Here is a 16,856-nt window from a genome sequence, read left to right as displayed (position 1 = left end):
ATATCTCACAATTGCTCCAAAAGGGAAGTACTTAGTCCTCTCAGGCTGCATGCAAATCATAAAACTCTTGGGTAGGACAGGGCCATATCTCCATCGCCCACTCTCTAGGGAGCCCTTCAACACACTTGTCACTTTGGGAGGGTGATGGTGGGGCAGCTGTGAAGTCTACACCAGGCAGTCATAATTACCAAAACCAGCATTCACGATTCATTGATGAGGACTGAGGAAGAAACCCTGGCTCCTAAAATTAAGAGGTATCCTTGACTCCCACCAAAGAGTAGAAATTAAAGTGTAGCTGCTTCCCCTCATATGGGTTTGATTAAAGATATATTGCAAATAGGACAAAGGGGAGAAAAAAGCCCTCTTCGACCTTTGCCAAAGACAAACAAACAAAAACTACAACATACTTTCTATCAATGACACAAAAGAACAGATGTGTGCAAAGTAATTGAAGTCTGACTTCCTGTTAATCCAAGAAATTCAGGCCCCAGAGTAGAGCAGCAGACTCAATGGGATGCCAGTGGAGGGGGAAGGGCAGGAATGGAGTGCAAGTCTCCTAACAGGAAGATTCAACTACAGACACACTCCAAGCTGCTTTGCTGATTCTGCTGCTGTTGTTCAATCCGCCTTTGAAGCCTGGGAGATCAGTAATGTTCTAAGAAAAAGAATTGCCAAGGACAGACTGAATGCACTGAAGCATTTCAGTTCTGTGTTGCACATCTGCCAAAAATGGATGCAATGCTAGCTAATACAAGTTAGTGTGTGTTTCAAAAATAATGTTTATCATGGAATTAACTCAACATCAACTCCACTGGGACTGTCCAGGGTCTTATTACATGTTCAGGACATGCTACGTACAGGATGTGCAAGTGAGGAGAGAGTTGTAACAAAATCCACAAGTTAAACACAAAAGCTATCTTTGTCACTGGCACATACCTGCACTGCCAGGGACAGATGCCCAAGTGCCCAGATCCCTTCACCACCACCTTCCAACCCCTCCTTGGTAAGATTTAATGGAAGAGGACAGCTCTCATAAGTATCCAAGCACTGAATACCCAATATATATATATTTTTTAAATCCTCTTGGCTTCTCTTATATTGCCAAAATGACCAAAGGAAATACTGGACAGTTTCACCAAGCCAAATGGAGGGAAATATTTGGAGGAGGGAAGGAAATGAAAGCAGGCCTTTGGGAGCAAGGGAAAAAATTCCTAGCAACAAGGGATAGGATTTTAGAGTTGAAAGGAACCTTAAAAGACATATAAATTAAACCCCTCATTTTGCTGAGGCCCAGAAAGGGGCAATGACATGCACAGTCAAGTAACACCAGTAGTTCAGTGGCAGACGTGGGATTCTGACCCAAGCCTTTTGACTCCAAATTCAGCGCTCTTGCAACAAAGTCCAGAAGGTTTCCGAGGGCTTGTGAATCTTTTGCACATTCACAAGACTTCATACCAATGGATCACAAAAGTATTAACATGGGGCGTATCCAGAGGTGATGGTTAAATCCACTAAGCCTCCCCAGGGAAGTGAAAATCAATTCCAATTCTTACTAGTTGAGTAAAGGGTTATAACAACCAATTATGTTCCAATTTATGTTATTTTTATCTGTATGCATGTCTTAAACTCTCCCATTACACTGTAAGCCCTTCAAGAGCAGGTAATTTGTTTTATCTGTGTTATTTTCTCTAGCCTCTAGCACAGCGAATTCCAAAAAGTAGGCATGTCACAAAGGTTAGCTGAAAAAAAAAATAAATGAACCACCACCTGGATCTATGACCCATATCCCCAGTCTAATTCATCAGAGGGTTAGTCATGGTGACAGCCTTAGAAACTGGGATTTTAATACTAGACTGGCAAATGAGAGTGGGGCCAATTTAAAAGACAGAAAGGCAAGAGCTACGGACAATGATGTTACCGTTGTCCCAGTACACGACAGAGCCAGTTTTTCAAAAGACATTTGATCCATCCAAGCTGAGGGGGTCTTCCCAATCAATGGTCAGACTCACACTTTCCTCTTCTCTTAGTTTATTGCTGACAAGCACTAAGCCATCAGATGGCTCTACCAGGTCAGGAACTAGCTATTTTTTTTTTTAAACCTAAGTCATGCTCACTCTACACCACAGGGTGGTTACTTTGCTGGCAATCCCTTTGAAAGTAGAGTTCTTGGGAGTAAAACAGATAATAATAATTTAAAATATGTGTGGGGGGCAGTTAGGTGGTGTAGTGGATAGAGCACCAGTCCTGGATTGAGGAGGACCTGAGTTCAAATCCAGCCTCAGACACATAACACTTACTAGTTGTGTGACCCTGGGCAAGTCACTTAACCCTACTGCCAAGCCCCCCCAAAAAATACATATTTGTGTGTGTGTATATACACACACATATTTATACTTATACATATATGTATATACATATGTGTGGTATGTGTGTGTATATACACATATCCATATGCTGTTGAGTTAAATTAACACAGGGAAAGGTATTGCCTCCAAATACAGTGACTAAGCAGGCCAGGAAAGAAAAACTGAATGAGTCACCCATCATAGATTCCTGCAGCCTAACAAAAGCAATCTACCACAGGATAGAACCCCCAATTGGACAACACCAGTCATTTATCATCTGTGTCTTCCACTGATGAAAGGAGGGGGGAGGGGAATGTATTCCTGAGTAGGCAAGAAAGAGGCAAAGAGAAAGGAACTTGAAAACAGTCCAGGTGTTTCCAAATAAATTAAAATCTTATTGACTTCACACCACTTCACACTTTCCTCCCTCAAAGACCATGGCACATTTAACAAGCGCCTACTGGGTGACTCCAGTCATTTCTTGACCTATCCAGGGATGCCTCTTAGCAATACAAATTATAAGCTGGGAAAAAACCTCACTTAGAGTTGATTTGCAACAAGACCACAAAGTTGATGAACACATGTGAAATTCAAGCCTTGGCTACTTGTGGTCATTAAGATTATGTTGTGTTTTCTTATAAATTCAATGCTACTTTGCCAGAATGCCACTCAGTTTTACTTTGCTTCCCATCTATTTCTATGGGCCAGCCACGCTATGCCTGCTGTTACAGTCTTTTCCAAAGGTGACTCTGGAGGACAACACAAAGTCTCTCACCTGTGTATGGAACACATCTGGCGAAAACCACCAGTTAATATAGAGTACCTTGGTCTATTATACTATGGGTTTGGACTTTTACAATAGCCTCCTAATTGGTTTCTGTACCTCCAGTCTCTCCTGTCTCTAATCCATCCCTCACACAGTTTCCAAAATGATTTTGCTAAAGCACAGGTCTGACCATGTCACTACCCAGCTCAATAAACTCCAATGGCTCCCTGTTATATCCTGCATCAAAGAAAACATCCTCTGTTTTGCATTTAAAGTCCTTTGCAACTTGGATACTTCCTACCTTATTTTATATACACATACACACACACACATATGTACGTATATACCCCTTCCATTCAGGTACCTCACATACAACATTCTATTTTTCTGTCTTCATGCCTTTGCACGGGCATCCTTCTTAATCTCCACCTCTAGGTTCCTTCCAAGTACAGATCAAACACCACCTCCTTTTGAGGCCTCTCCTGACCTCCTTTTCTTCCCAGCTACCAGCTATTGGTGCCTCCCTGCCTCATCCACTTATCCAAATATCTTGTTTATATTGTGTTTATATTCTATGCCTAAATGTTGTTTCTACTTCATAGCATATAACCTTCTCAAGGACTGTTTCATTTTTGTCTTTGCATCCCCTGTACAGCGCCTGGTACATAGTAGGTGCTTAATAAATGCTTGATTGATTGGCTATACTACTGGTCAAATTCCATCCTGCAATCATTTAGAAAGCCCACAGTATAGATGTGATTCTAATCCTGTCATAATAGCATCCTAACATGCAGGACATTCTCCTAAATTATAAAAGGGAGATGACAATAACCAGTTACATTTCTGTGGTACTTTAAGGTTTCTAATATGCTTTCCTCACAGGATCATAAACTGAAAGATGGAAAGGTTTTCTAATATAATGTATTTTACAGGTGAGGAATGAAGCCTAGAGAAATAGTTATTGGTCCAATGAGACAGAAATAGTACATAGCTGGTGCCGAGTTTTGAACTCATGCTTTGACTACGAATCCAACATCCCTCTCGGACTATTCTGCCCCTCCCCTGGGCACTATTTATTCCCATTTTACAGATGAGGAAACTGAGGATACTGAGAGGTTAAGTTATTTGTTCAGAGTTACACAACTGCACAGCTAAGTATCAGAGCTGGAATTGGAGCATATATCGCCTGACTCCAAATTCAACCCTCTTTCCAATGAACGGGGAAAGTCAGGAAAACTGTGCTAGATCGTACACTCATCCTCAACCAGAAATAAGAGCCAGAAACACAAACTGCAGAGATGTGGGATGCTTCCAAAATTCCTGGAGAGGACTCAGAACGGTCTTCAGGGCCAGTTGCTCAGTTGGCCTGATCTGGGGAAAAAACACTAGATTTAAAGTCCCAACAACTGGGCTCTATTCCTAGCCATGCTATTTACTACCTATGTGACAATGAACAAGTTTTTCAATGACTTGAGGACTCCGCTTTCTCAAGTATAAATGTCTGAAATGAGGGATTTGGACTAGATTCTAGCTCTAAATCCTGTGATCCCAAGATCCTTTCCCAGTGGAGGATCTTCTTTCTCCTCTTTCGAATAAGGAAGGAAGAAAGGGGGCTCCATAATAGCAGGATTCTCCTGGCTGGGTTTGGCGGCAAGAGGAGCCCCTCTCTATCCAATCACAGCTACGAGAAGCTCGGTCTCCTGGAGACATTCTCCAGTAAGAGGGGCTGTGTGGCACTGGGGGAGGGGCAGGGAGTTAGACTAAAAGATAGTATCTACAGGAATCTGGTGCGCTGTGGAGAGAGCGCCGATCCCTGGAGCTGCCAGGAGAAAAAAAAAAAATCCCCTGCCCTACAACTACCAGAACCAAAACAAAAAATGCAGTCCCCAAATCAAGAGCTTATCCTCCAGTCACAAAACACCCTTAGTAGCTTTTTCCCTTTCCCCTCAAAGGAATGAGCCTTGTTTGGTACCTCTGGTCTTTCCTTTCAGGCTTCACTATTTAGACAAGCCTAGGTGTGGAAAAAGAGGTTTTGAACTGGCTGCTCGGCATTTCCCATTCATTATAGTCAACGCAGCAGTTTTAAGCCCATTAGGACTGGAAACCATTTTCTATGATGGGAGCCTAAAGGTTTTTTGATACATATAATGTAGCACCAATTAATTTTCCTACTTAAACCTCTCGTAGTAAAGGAGCATTTAAAAATCTGTTCCCCAAGCTGTCAGCTGTATGGCATTCACCACACAACACACCCCAGCAACCACTTTATTCCAAAAGCTATTTATTGCAGAGACAAAAATCTTATTGAAATAAAATAGGACAAGCCTCCCATTCACTCATGAGGCTTTGTGTTCTGAATGTTTGTACAACAGCAGAGTAGTCTTACTCAGCAGATACTGCACTTTCTAGTTCTGTTTGTAAAACTATCTAAATTGACCCCAAATGCAGGTTTTAAAGTCTCTTCCCATTCAGAGTAATTCAGATATCACTGAGACTTTACTATTTCCCTTAAACACGGTATATTTAAAATTTTGTATAAATAAATTCTCTGAATTAATAATCTTAATTAAAAATATGTGTATATATAACCTTAAGTACCACTAACAAAAACAAATGTGCAAAATAAGGAACAGAAATAGAACCTTACAGAAAACACACAGAATTTAAAGTAGAAGCAAACAAATTAATAGAAAACAAACAAGGAAGGAGCACATTTGCTCTGTGCTCCTTTCCAAATCTGCCTGAGGTTACTCTTCCTTAGGTTTTGCTTTCCTTTTTTTAAAAGTATAGTAGAAGTAGTCAACAAAACACTTGACCATGAAGCTGGGCAAAAGAGGCAATGTGAACAGGCAACGCATATCTGGGACAAGACAATCTGAAGATTTCTGAGAAACAAAACTCTGAAATAAGCCACAAAGTACTACAGTATGAAGGAAAACCAAGAAATTAGATAACTTGTAGCAGGACCTTGAGAAACTTGCAAGTTGTGAAGTCGGATTTCAGGAATCAAATCATCAGAGGTAAAGACACACTGAGATGCTAAAAAGTTCATTGGACCAAAAACTACATACACAAAGATGCCCCTATGCCATAAACCTGAGCAAACTCTGACAAGCTAAAACGTCTCCTTCTTGTTGTAAGAATCTTGATTTTATCAGCTGAGTTTAGAGATGGAAGATTTTCTGAAACCCATAGGACAAGAAGTTTCTTCCCTTAGGTGGAACCTCATCAGAGTATCTACGGCACAGGACAGTGTGGAGTGGTAGAAAGAGCACTGAGCTGGGTATTAGGACACCCTGGCTGCATTTCTGGCATTATCTCTAAATGAATGACCCTAGGCCTCAGTTTCCTCATCTGTCAAATGAGAGCCAACTGATATATAGTGCCTTTCAACTATATATTCAACATTTTTTAATATGTTCTACATTTGATGACCCTCCTAGTTTTAAACTACATTCTATGCTATTATAACATGTATTCTAAGGTCCCTTCTTGCTTTAACATTCTATGACTCAAAGAACAATTTTTCTTGACCACTCAATAACTCTTTGGGAGTATGACAGGCAACCTGCACAAGGGACTGGGGATGGAGGAAATTGATTTCATTAAAGTATCTTTCAACCTGCAAACCTGGGTATTTAACCACATGACAAACTCAAACACCATAAATGAAGTATAACTCATCCCAAAGCAGAAAAACAGTTTAGAGATGACTGACTTGGGGAAAACGAGAAATCGAAATTTTAGAGCTTGTGCACTTTTACCAGCATTGAAAAACACTGAGCCAAAAGCCCACCCTTCGGCTCATTTGGTTGCAAGGGGACACACTGAAAATCAGAGCTTCATTTTTAGAGACAGAAACCATAATTTGTAGAATCAGTGGCACACCACAACCCTACTAAATAGCTCTACAGGCCTTCATGTAATAAATTCTCCCAGGGAGTAAAGCAACATGGCATTAAAAGGCTCCCTCTCTTGCTTATATCTTATGGGCAGATCCTTACTACTAACTACCAGCATCAGCACCAACCCCATGTGTAGTGCTTTAGACTTTATAAAAGCACTTTTCGATACATTACCTCATTCATCTCTACCACTAACCACTTTGTGAAGGAAGTGGAGCTGATATTATCATGCTCATTTTTTCAGATAAGGACACTGAGGCTCAGAGAGAAGGAGTGATTCATCACCCAAAGTCAACATGGCTTCTAAGTGGCAGAACCAGAACTTGTGGCCAGGTCTTCTGACTCCAAGGCCAAGGCTTTACCCACCTTGATATCCTACTGTTTGATACACCATCACTATTATAGGTCTGAGCTCTTTGTATTGTTCTAAGCTGTTCTTATAAATAGGAGTTAAGGTTATTATTCCCCATTTGAAAGTGGGGAAATTAGGACCAGGCATGCACTAAGGGACACTGAATTAAAGTTATCTGCAAAGCGGGCAATTACCACAACACCTATTTAATAATTACTAAAAGATAGGTGCTAGGTGTGCTAGGTGCAGCCCGGAGCATACATAAAATCCACTCCTGGCTGCTAAAGAGCTGCCATTCTAAGTCACATGAAATTGGATCCAAAGAAGGCAAATCCTTGCTCCTGAGACTCTTGGTGCCTGGCCCCTGTGACGGACTGAGACAACTGTTTCCTGAATGAAATAAACCAGTGCATTCCAATGGAATGCAGGCAATCATCATGCAATGAGATGCATCTGGAAGTAAAAGCCACCGGCCCAAGGCAGGCCCCAAGCACAAGGCTCTCCCCCTCCATTTCCCTCCCTTGAGGGACTTCTCTGCCAGAGCTCAGGCCTCTCAAATCTGGGCTTTTCCTTTGCAGTCCCTCTTCCCTGCAGCTTCAGCATACATACAGTTAGCTAGGTAGAGTGAAGACATTAATTTACCACAATACAAAGAGATCTGGGGGCATATAAAGTCTGGACAAAGAGAATTAGAAATCCAGTTTAAAAATTTTTTTTTCAAAGAAATCTCCTTTCTTTATTCCTACTTGGGGTAGGTTAACACATAAATTGGGCCTTTACAGTAAATCTAGATAGAGGTCTGCTCCCAAATTCCCTTTCAGTAAAGAGCTTCTCCTAGCTCTTCAGTTTATGCCATGGCAGATGCTTCTATGACAATTCATGATTTGCCAGACAATTTGGGTACATTATTTCATTTGATCCTCACAATAACCCTTTGAGGTAAGCAGTAGAGGTATTATTATCCTCATTTTACAAATAAGAAACCTGAAGTTCAGAAAAAGTTTAAGTGCCTTACTTGGCCATGGTCATACAGCTGAAACAAGACTTGAACCCAACTTTCTCTTGGTGAAAAATCCAGCCATCCTTGTACTAGACCATACTACCTCTCCAAGAACGAAGGTCTTTTTTTTTTTTTTCCCTTTTGGTTGAGCTCCAAGTTTATGACTGAGTTCCAGGTTAAAATCACCCTCCTTGTCTCCTCACACCACACCACTCCCACCCTCTATTCCCATTCAGGAATTTCTTTGAATTGTGTGCAGAACTTCACTGAACCAGACTCCCAGTATCCTGGGTACCCAGATCCTGAGATGATGCTGTTTTTAGCCCTTAATGGCCAAATGTTAACATTTACTCATTGACTCTTGTTTTGAAGTTTCCTCATGCTTTCTCCATCCGGTTTTTCTAAAAGCTTCATGTTTCTTCAGAAACCCTTCAGCTTCTGTTCCTTGTTTTTTGTTTGTTTTTTTTTTCCAAAACATTAGCATCACAGGAGTTTTGTCATAGCATTACATGTCCAGATCTACATATTGGTCATACTTCTGGTTTTTCTTCATTCCTCTCAACTAATTTCCTCCTCCTTTTAGAAAGACCCAGATTATTGGATTTTATTTACTTCCATTTCTATTTCTTCCCTTTTCAGGAAGAAAGGAATTGGGGGGGGGGGTGCCAGGCCTCTACTGACCACCAATCTACACAAAGATAAAACAGGTGAGAGGTATGCTAACCATAGGTGTTCCCCTTTAAGGATTTTACATTTTTTTTAAATGGAGAGGAAAGGTTTAAACTAAGCACTTCCTTTTTTTTTTCCAAGTTTGCACCATCCATCAGGTCACTGAATAAAGAAATTTCATAGTTGGAAGTCATCTTAGAACATAGAATGATAGAACTAAGTGGGATTTTAGAAAATAAAGGAAATTAGAGCACAGAATATCTGAGCTGGAAGGGCCTTAGAGATTACTGAAGTGATTATTGCCCAAAGAAATTAATTGGCAAACAAGTCACCTGCATCCAGCCCTCTCCACCCCAGCCACAATTATCCACCTTATAAGAGGAAGAGACCCAGCCATTTGCAGTTATAGACTTTCACAGAAGCAGGAAGCCTCACTCTGAACAATTACTTTGGTTAAAAAAAAAAAAAAGTACAAGTATTCTCTGCTAAAGCCCACTATTCTCCAGGACAGTGGCAAAAGTGTCTGTCAAAAAGATCTAACTCAACTAATTTATTTAGGGACCTGAGAATGAGTTATAGGGACAAAGAAAATTAAAATCTTCCAGTGGAATTATATAAAGAGGACCTGGAGAATGCCTAACACATCTTCTTACTGATGAATGCAGGGATAATTTGGGAGAAAATTGTGGCTTATGGACTGATTACAAACTAAAAGCTGCCTATGACATGATTTGCTTCAGACCCACAGAATCAAAGGTTCCTTGGTGATGATTTGATCTAACCTTTTCTTTGTGCAGACAATGACAGAATGTAAGACCCTTGAGAATGGGGAGCGTTTCATCTTTTTGTCTTTGTATCCCCAACACTCAGCACAGCACCTGGCACCTAGGAGGTGCTTAATAAATGCTCAATGATTGACTGATTACAGGCAGGGGACTCAGGACCCATAGTGGGTAAGTGACTTGCTTGATATAAATTTCATCTGCATTAGCTTTCATCCAAAGGGATTTAACAATGGACATAATGAAAGAATCTTAGACTATAGTCCTCCCACTACTTGGATACCAAGGAGAGTATGATAGGAAAGCTCCCATATAAGTACCTCGCTGAGGACACATCCCCCTATTCAGCTGTGTGCATGCCAGAGGTAGTGCGTAAAGAGCACTAGATTTGGAGTCAAAGGAAGGACTTGAGTTTGAATTCCTGCTCTGCTATTTACTACCTGTATGGCCTTGGGCAAGTCACATAAGTTCTCTAGGCTTCAGTTTCCTCATCTGTAAAATGAGTCAGTTGGACTAGATGACTTCTAAGGTCCCTTCCAGCTCTAGATCCTATGAAAATGTATGTTATAATTAGATCTGACAATACAAGAAACAGCAGGAAAAGAGCGGTAAAAGTGATTTCCAAAGCACTAACTAATCCAGCTCATTATGGGGTCAGAAAATTAGTTCCAAGCTCAAAGAAATGGGAAATTCCCTAATTATTTATATATATATATATATATATACACACACACACACACACACGTATGTATGTATATGTATATATATATGTATATATATTTATAATTATATATACAGACAACCCATTCTATTTAGAATGAAGTTGTCAACTCAAAAGCAAGAGACCTAGCAAGAACCACAACCACTACGACTGTGAAATGGGAACATCCCCATGTTTGGGGTGGGGGTGGACTAAGTGGCAAAGCACTTCAAATCTAGAGCTCCCCTCCAGAATGTCACCTGGCTTTGTAATATCTCTTAGTTTCTCTGAAACAACCTCCCATTCCAAATGACAAATTTTAATTCATGTCCCCCTCAGACTCTGGTAATAACCAAAAAAGGATAAAGCAACAACATGAAGCAACAGCAGAATATGTTGCATTTTAATCCAAGCCAGCCCCAGGAAATAGCCCCACACATTTCAGTCTGGAAAAACATATTTGCATTTTTTTTAAATGGCCATGGAAAGAGTCCAAATCCCAGTAGAAATACACAGAATAGAAACATTTGTGTATGTCAAGTACAGCTGAAGACAACAGCTCCAGCAAATATTTCCATAACTCCTAATGGGATGACTGCATGAAATTTACATTAGAGCTACTCTTTAAAGTAATAACTTGGGAGTGCTCATCAAATTGCAAAAAATTTGGAAGCAGACAATTTGGATGGTTCAATTTCTCACTCAATTGAGGCCTTTATTAGATTCCACAATGTTTCCCCTCCCTCCCCCAAATCACACACTCTTTCTACTGGGAGATTTAAATGTGTATACTTCCCATATAGTAACAGCGTTTCCTTTCCCTTCCTCCATTTGAAAAGCTTAGGTTTCTAAATAGAAACTGGGTTTTGATGCAACAGATAATTCAGAATCATGAAAACTGAGGAACAAAACAGCCATAATGGTCTAAAAGAGGGGGCCTTGTGCCACTTTCTTAGAGGATTTCAAGATTTCCAGGGGCCAGTGTCCTTTCGTAGCTATTGTGGCCACCTGATTACACAAGATATGCACCTAACAGGCTAAATGTCTTACATGGTTATTTAAATTTTGTATTATTATTTAAAAAATTATAATGTTTCCATTTCCATGACTTTTCACTCTGGACTATGGGCTCCGGGCTCCTGGCAGAGGCTATGTTTTATACTTTTATGGCACCCCCAGCATTCTGAGCTGAACATCCATTAGGAACTCAAATTAATTTTCTTTGCTGATTTGTTGTTAGTTGTCTTTTGACTGTTGATGAGTTACAAAGTGGTAAAGCTCTGACGTATTTTTGTGCTTTCTTAAAGAATTACAATTTGCACATAGGTAGTTATGCCTATAACATTTTCAGATTACACTTAAAAGTTTCTAAATACCCTACAAATGTTTTACCCCAGATTAGCATTTAAAAGGCAATATCAAAACCCCAAATAAACTCTACTATAAAAAAAAAGTTTGTTTCCCCCACCCCCTGCCATCCAATTTCATTCCGAGTTTTATATTTTACCCAGTACTCAGAGAATCTGCCACTTACTGGATCTCCAACACACTTCATCAACTTCTGTCCACCAATATTTTCAGTGGCCTTCAAGGAGGCAAAAGGCATTCTCTGAGGTGCACCTTTTTCCTGGGTCTGACCCCATGTTATAGTTGAGCACTAAAAACAAAGTAAAGCAGAAAACCAAATCTAGAGGGCTGGTTGCTAAAAAAAAAAAAAAAAAAAAAAAAAAAAAAAAAAAAAAAAAGTTGGTTTTACAAAGATACAACAGACTAGTACCACAAGTTCAAGCAACAGACAGCATGATTTTCACCCACTTACTCTTTTCCCCACCAAAGATTCTCTTGCCTCTCAGGGTTATAACTGGGAGGGGCTGGCAGAACTAACAATAGGAACAAAAGATGTTTATACAATGTGAGTGAGGTTTTCCCACCCTCTCCACCCCATCCCATCCTTTATTCTTTCTGAAAGATGGTTTTCAACTGCCTGATAGGAGACAACTGGAATATCCATTCTACACTGGTTCATGCTGGCATCCAGGGATGGATTTTGGAAAATCAAATGGAAAGAGATGCTTAGGTCACTGTGTTTATACTAGAGCAACTGTGGGCATGAGGGAGATACAAGATCACACTGCAGAATAGGGCATAAAACCAAATCAATTCTTCTTAGTAAAAACTTGACCCAAATACGTGAAACACATGAATGTTGCTAGGACTCCCGTTTTATCTTTTTGTATCCAATGCTGCCTTGGCTGTGGAGGGGAGGGAGACAGTCAAGAAGCAATACAAGTGATCTTTAGGCTGTCATATCAAGCCTCCCAAAGGAGCTCGGGTACAGAAAAGCATCCATGAAAATAACCCACATGTTCCTATAGTACTCACCCTCTTAAGGTCCAGAAAAAAAGTTTATCATTCATCCCACTCATTTTCAATCAATCAACAAGTATTTATTAAATGCCTACCAGGCACTGGGCTAGGTTCTGGGTGGGGATGTAAGTACAAAGACTGAAACAATTGCTACTCACAAGGAGCTCACAATCTAATTTGGGAGTCAAGCACATATATAAGTATATACAACATAAATATAAAGTGAACACAAATAAATACAAAGTAATTAAATACAAGGGGGTTTAGGAGGGAGGTTACTAGCAGTAGTTTTGAAATTAAATATTTTTTTTTAAAATAATGGTTTTAGTGAAGATAGTTCAAAGGAAATTACCCCCCTCCCCTTTGTGATTCCCACCTCACATACCCATAAAGGGCATATTCCTCATTCTTTTCCCTGACCTCTCCTTAGGAAAAAAAAAAGATTTCACCTAACGTACCATGATTTTTCATGCTCTGGAATCTATATCAGGGTCATAAAACCACAGGTTTCTGACATAATCATAATATATTTTTAAGAATGAATAAGAATTGCAAGCATAAGTCAAAGGGGGCAGAAAGGACTGGTTCCCACTAACTGATCAATATTGAAGATTCAATCAAAGGGAGCAAATAGATAATGGCTACAATTTAGTGCACTGATTGTAATAGCTACATTTGTGAAGTTAGAATTTGTATTCATATACATGTATATATATATATACATATATACACATGTGTGTATATGCATATATTATACACACATATATGTACATTTTATATATATTTAAATAAACATAAATACTGCTAGGAATGGATCTTAGAGGTAGCACAATTCTTTCCAACATGAACCTTGGCATACAAATGATTTGACATAAAGCCAGATGTTTTCATTAGAACTAACACAGTCATTAAGTTATCTAAATTTTAAAAGACATGCTTAATCAATAATTATACTTATACAATCTTAGCCTAGCTTGTATAAACAAAGAAAATGAAACGTCCAAGATCACAAACTGAAAATATTATGCATCTTATTATGCACCAACTATTTATTTTCACTGGACTCCTCCACTAACTGGCATCATGTGTGTCTTGGGCTGCTACAAAATCTTCCTCACTGCTGAAGTGAAAGGGCTGGAACTATTTAACAAAAAGTTAGAGGGCATTCTAAGAGTCTAGGATGGTCAGTTTCACTTTTTTCTTTTCCTCTGGGAGTTTCACTTTCTGTTATTCAGGCTTTAGTGGGTTTCAGGAAGAGAACAGAATGTTTACTAATACTGAAACTTATTTACAAGTTTGCTTCCTAAGCATGTGCAAGCTGATTTCAAAAAAACTCAATACAGTAGTATTCATATTTCAAAGGTTACTTTTTAATATCTGAAAACATCTGATTGAGTCTGTATCACAACTTGAGCAAGACTTATTTTTTAAAGTTATTTAGAATCTAGAAAGATTTTTTAAAAAAACTATGCAAATGGAATTTGGTTTCAACATCACCAATAAGGTCAGAAAATGATCCTGATGTCTCTATGACACTATGTACCCTATTATTTCACCATCTGGAATCACTGGGCCACTTCAGGTCCTGAAGGCAGCCTGGCTAAATCAGACACTTTAATTGCAAATATGACGCTTCACTGCTTCAGCATCAACCAGGTCCAACAGGTCATACTTCTGAGCTCAAGATGTAATGATGTTAAATTCTAGATATTGACATATATAGACAGATATTGAATAAATATTTAATATAGACAGATATTGAATATTGAATAAATAATTGTTGATTGACTGATTGGTTGGTTGGTACCTCCACTAAAAGGAAAACATTGGAGTGAGGGAAGTATTCAAAAAACAGTTCCAGACAGGCATTTTTCTTGGAATTTTCTTAGAGGATGAGGAGAATGCTCAAAGGTTCTCTTATCTTTGTCTAAATTTATCCTACAGAAATCTCTCATTTGTTTTGGATACCTGGCCTATCCATCACCTGGCTCATTCACACATGAGTCACCCCCCCCCCCCATTCTAACTTTGCCAGGAAGCTAGGGGGACTTGCATTTCAAATGCAAGTGGTGGTGATGACAGGTTAGGGCACTGGGAAACAAGGTTTTTAGCCAAAAATTTAGCGTCCCATTGAAATGATAAACTACAACAGAAGCCTTTGTGACCCATTATTTAAAGGTCACTAAAAGTGTGAGTTAACAAGATGGACTATTATAGCTGCTCTAGAGTAGCTATGACCCATCAAATCAATGATCCATAGATTATGAGTATTCCATTCACTTTCAATGCCTTCATCCTTCCAAATCAATGGCATCTAGGAGATAGAGGCAAATCCGACTGAGAGTTACCATCATCCCTTTTCCTTGGAAACTTTGCAAAGAGAAAGGAAATCATGCCTTCTGCAGGAGTCTCATTTCAGTTCCTCGTCAATACAAGTGGGGGAAAAAAGAATAGTCTCCTTTGCCAAGTGGGAGCAAGAGAGGATTTTGAAACGAATATTCATTCCTATGTGAGTTGGGAGAGTCACCCTTATATCCTCACTTTGGCACAATTTTGGAAGATGCCATCCAGAGCCAAATTGGGGTGAGAAAGAAAAGAGAAACCCGTAACACACTCCACAAGACCCGAGTGCCCTCGACTTAAATTTGCTTAAACACACTATTCAGTCTGAATTTGAATTTGAGCTTCAGCTCCTTTCTGGGGCCCCAAAATTCACTTCTCTCTCTGTATCTCCTTCCCCCGCCCCTGACCACGGAACTTTGGGCAAAAAGGCCAAAGAAACCGATCGGAAGGAAGCCCACCTGGAGCCCGCCTCGGGAGCGCCTCAAAGAGCGGGTAACCCAGGCCAGGACGAGCCACCCTCCCTCCCGCCTTGCTTGCCCCCGCCCCGTGGCCCCCTCCCCAGGCCTTAGTTCCCTGGCGTTCACCACACTTTCTCAGTGCCCCGGTTCCAGGCCCCCTTTCCCCCAGCCACAACTCAAACTGGACAGAGCCCTCCGGGAGGGACGGCAGAAGAGAGAGGAGAGAGGAGAGAGGGAGGGAGGAGGCGAAGGAGGGAAAGGCGGAGGGTGGGGGCGGCTTTCTCCAGCCGGGAAACTCGCCGCGGATCGAAACTGAAGAGCCATTTGCTCGCAGCAGCCTCGGGAGAGCCGCCAAGGCAGTGTCCGGCTAGAGCGACCTCGCCTCTGGGGCAGCTGGGGAGGGTGCCTCGGCTCACCTTTCTCTTCTCCCCCTTATTTTCCCCCTTCAAAAGATGGCGGGCACAGGGAGGAAAAAAAAATTCCCTTCCGTGAACGAACGATGGACGAGACTGGCTCTGTGCGGCCGTCCGGGGCTCCTTGCACTCCAGCCCAGCCAGCTCCCAGATCGGGAATTGGGGAGCCCGGGGTACAGGGAGGGCGGCTGGCGGGCAGGGGGGGGTGCAGATCCAGGAGAGGGGCAAGAAGGCGCCCCAGGAGGCGGCGGGGGAACGGGAGGGGGCGACCAAGGAGGCAAGCGATCGCGATGCAGCCGTCCGCCGGGGCTCCTCCTTGGGCGCCCCGATCCGGAGGAGAAGAAGAGGGGAGGTGGAAAACACACACACACACACACACACACCATACACATACACACACAAAGACACACAGATACACAACCCCAGCCAGCTACAGTGTCTCGGTTCCCCAAGCTGGCTTTGTTACATTGTTGCAATGCACAAAGGCTGCAGAACCCAGGGAGCGTTTTACTCTTTCCACCAGGCACTGGCCTTTCTGAACAGGCTTCTCCTTCGCCCCCCCCCGCCCCCCCTTAACCCCCCAACACACACCCAGCCAGAAAAGACGGATTGGAGATAGCAATGCAACCGCAGCACCAAACGAATATAAGGGTAAGATTAAATAGATTACTTTGCCCCGGCAGCTTCAGCAACGTTTGCCTTATAGTCCCTCCGGTTGCTCTTCTTTTTATCCTCGGTAAGGCAGCATAATAGATG

The 16,856-nt window shown here is 41.2% G+C and overlaps 1 protein-coding gene across 6 annotated transcripts in view; it reads right to left on the bottom strand.

The window, feature by feature from the left end:
• The window catches only part of BRD3 (bromodomain containing 3), a 53,312-nt gene extending 36,456 nt beyond the window's left edge, over window positions 1-16,856 (bottom strand). The window contains exons 1-2 of one of the 6 annotated variants that reach the window (XM_027869520.1): window positions 16,771-16,856; window positions 12,054-12,176 (exon numbers count right to left, since the gene is read on the bottom strand). The gene's annotated coding sequence lies outside the window, so the exon portion shown is untranslated. Of the gene's footprint in view, window positions 1-12,053; window positions 12,222-16,103; window positions 16,159-16,691; window positions 16,717-16,770 lie in introns of those variants that run through there. The other 5 variants (XM_027869521.1, XM_027869523.1, XM_027869522.1 and 2 more) reach the window with 5 other exon arrangements.

Source organism: Vombatus ursinus, unplaced genomic scaffold (assembly GCF_900497805.2).
Source record: "Vombatus ursinus unplaced genomic scaffold, bare-nosed wombat genome assembly UNPS02014793.1, whole genome shotgun sequence".
Classification (NCBI taxonomy): Eukaryota; Metazoa; Chordata; class Mammalia; order Diprotodontia; family Vombatidae; genus Vombatus; species Vombatus ursinus.
Note: the sequence above shows the minus strand (reverse complement) of the source record. Positions and strands in the feature narration are given on the sequence as shown.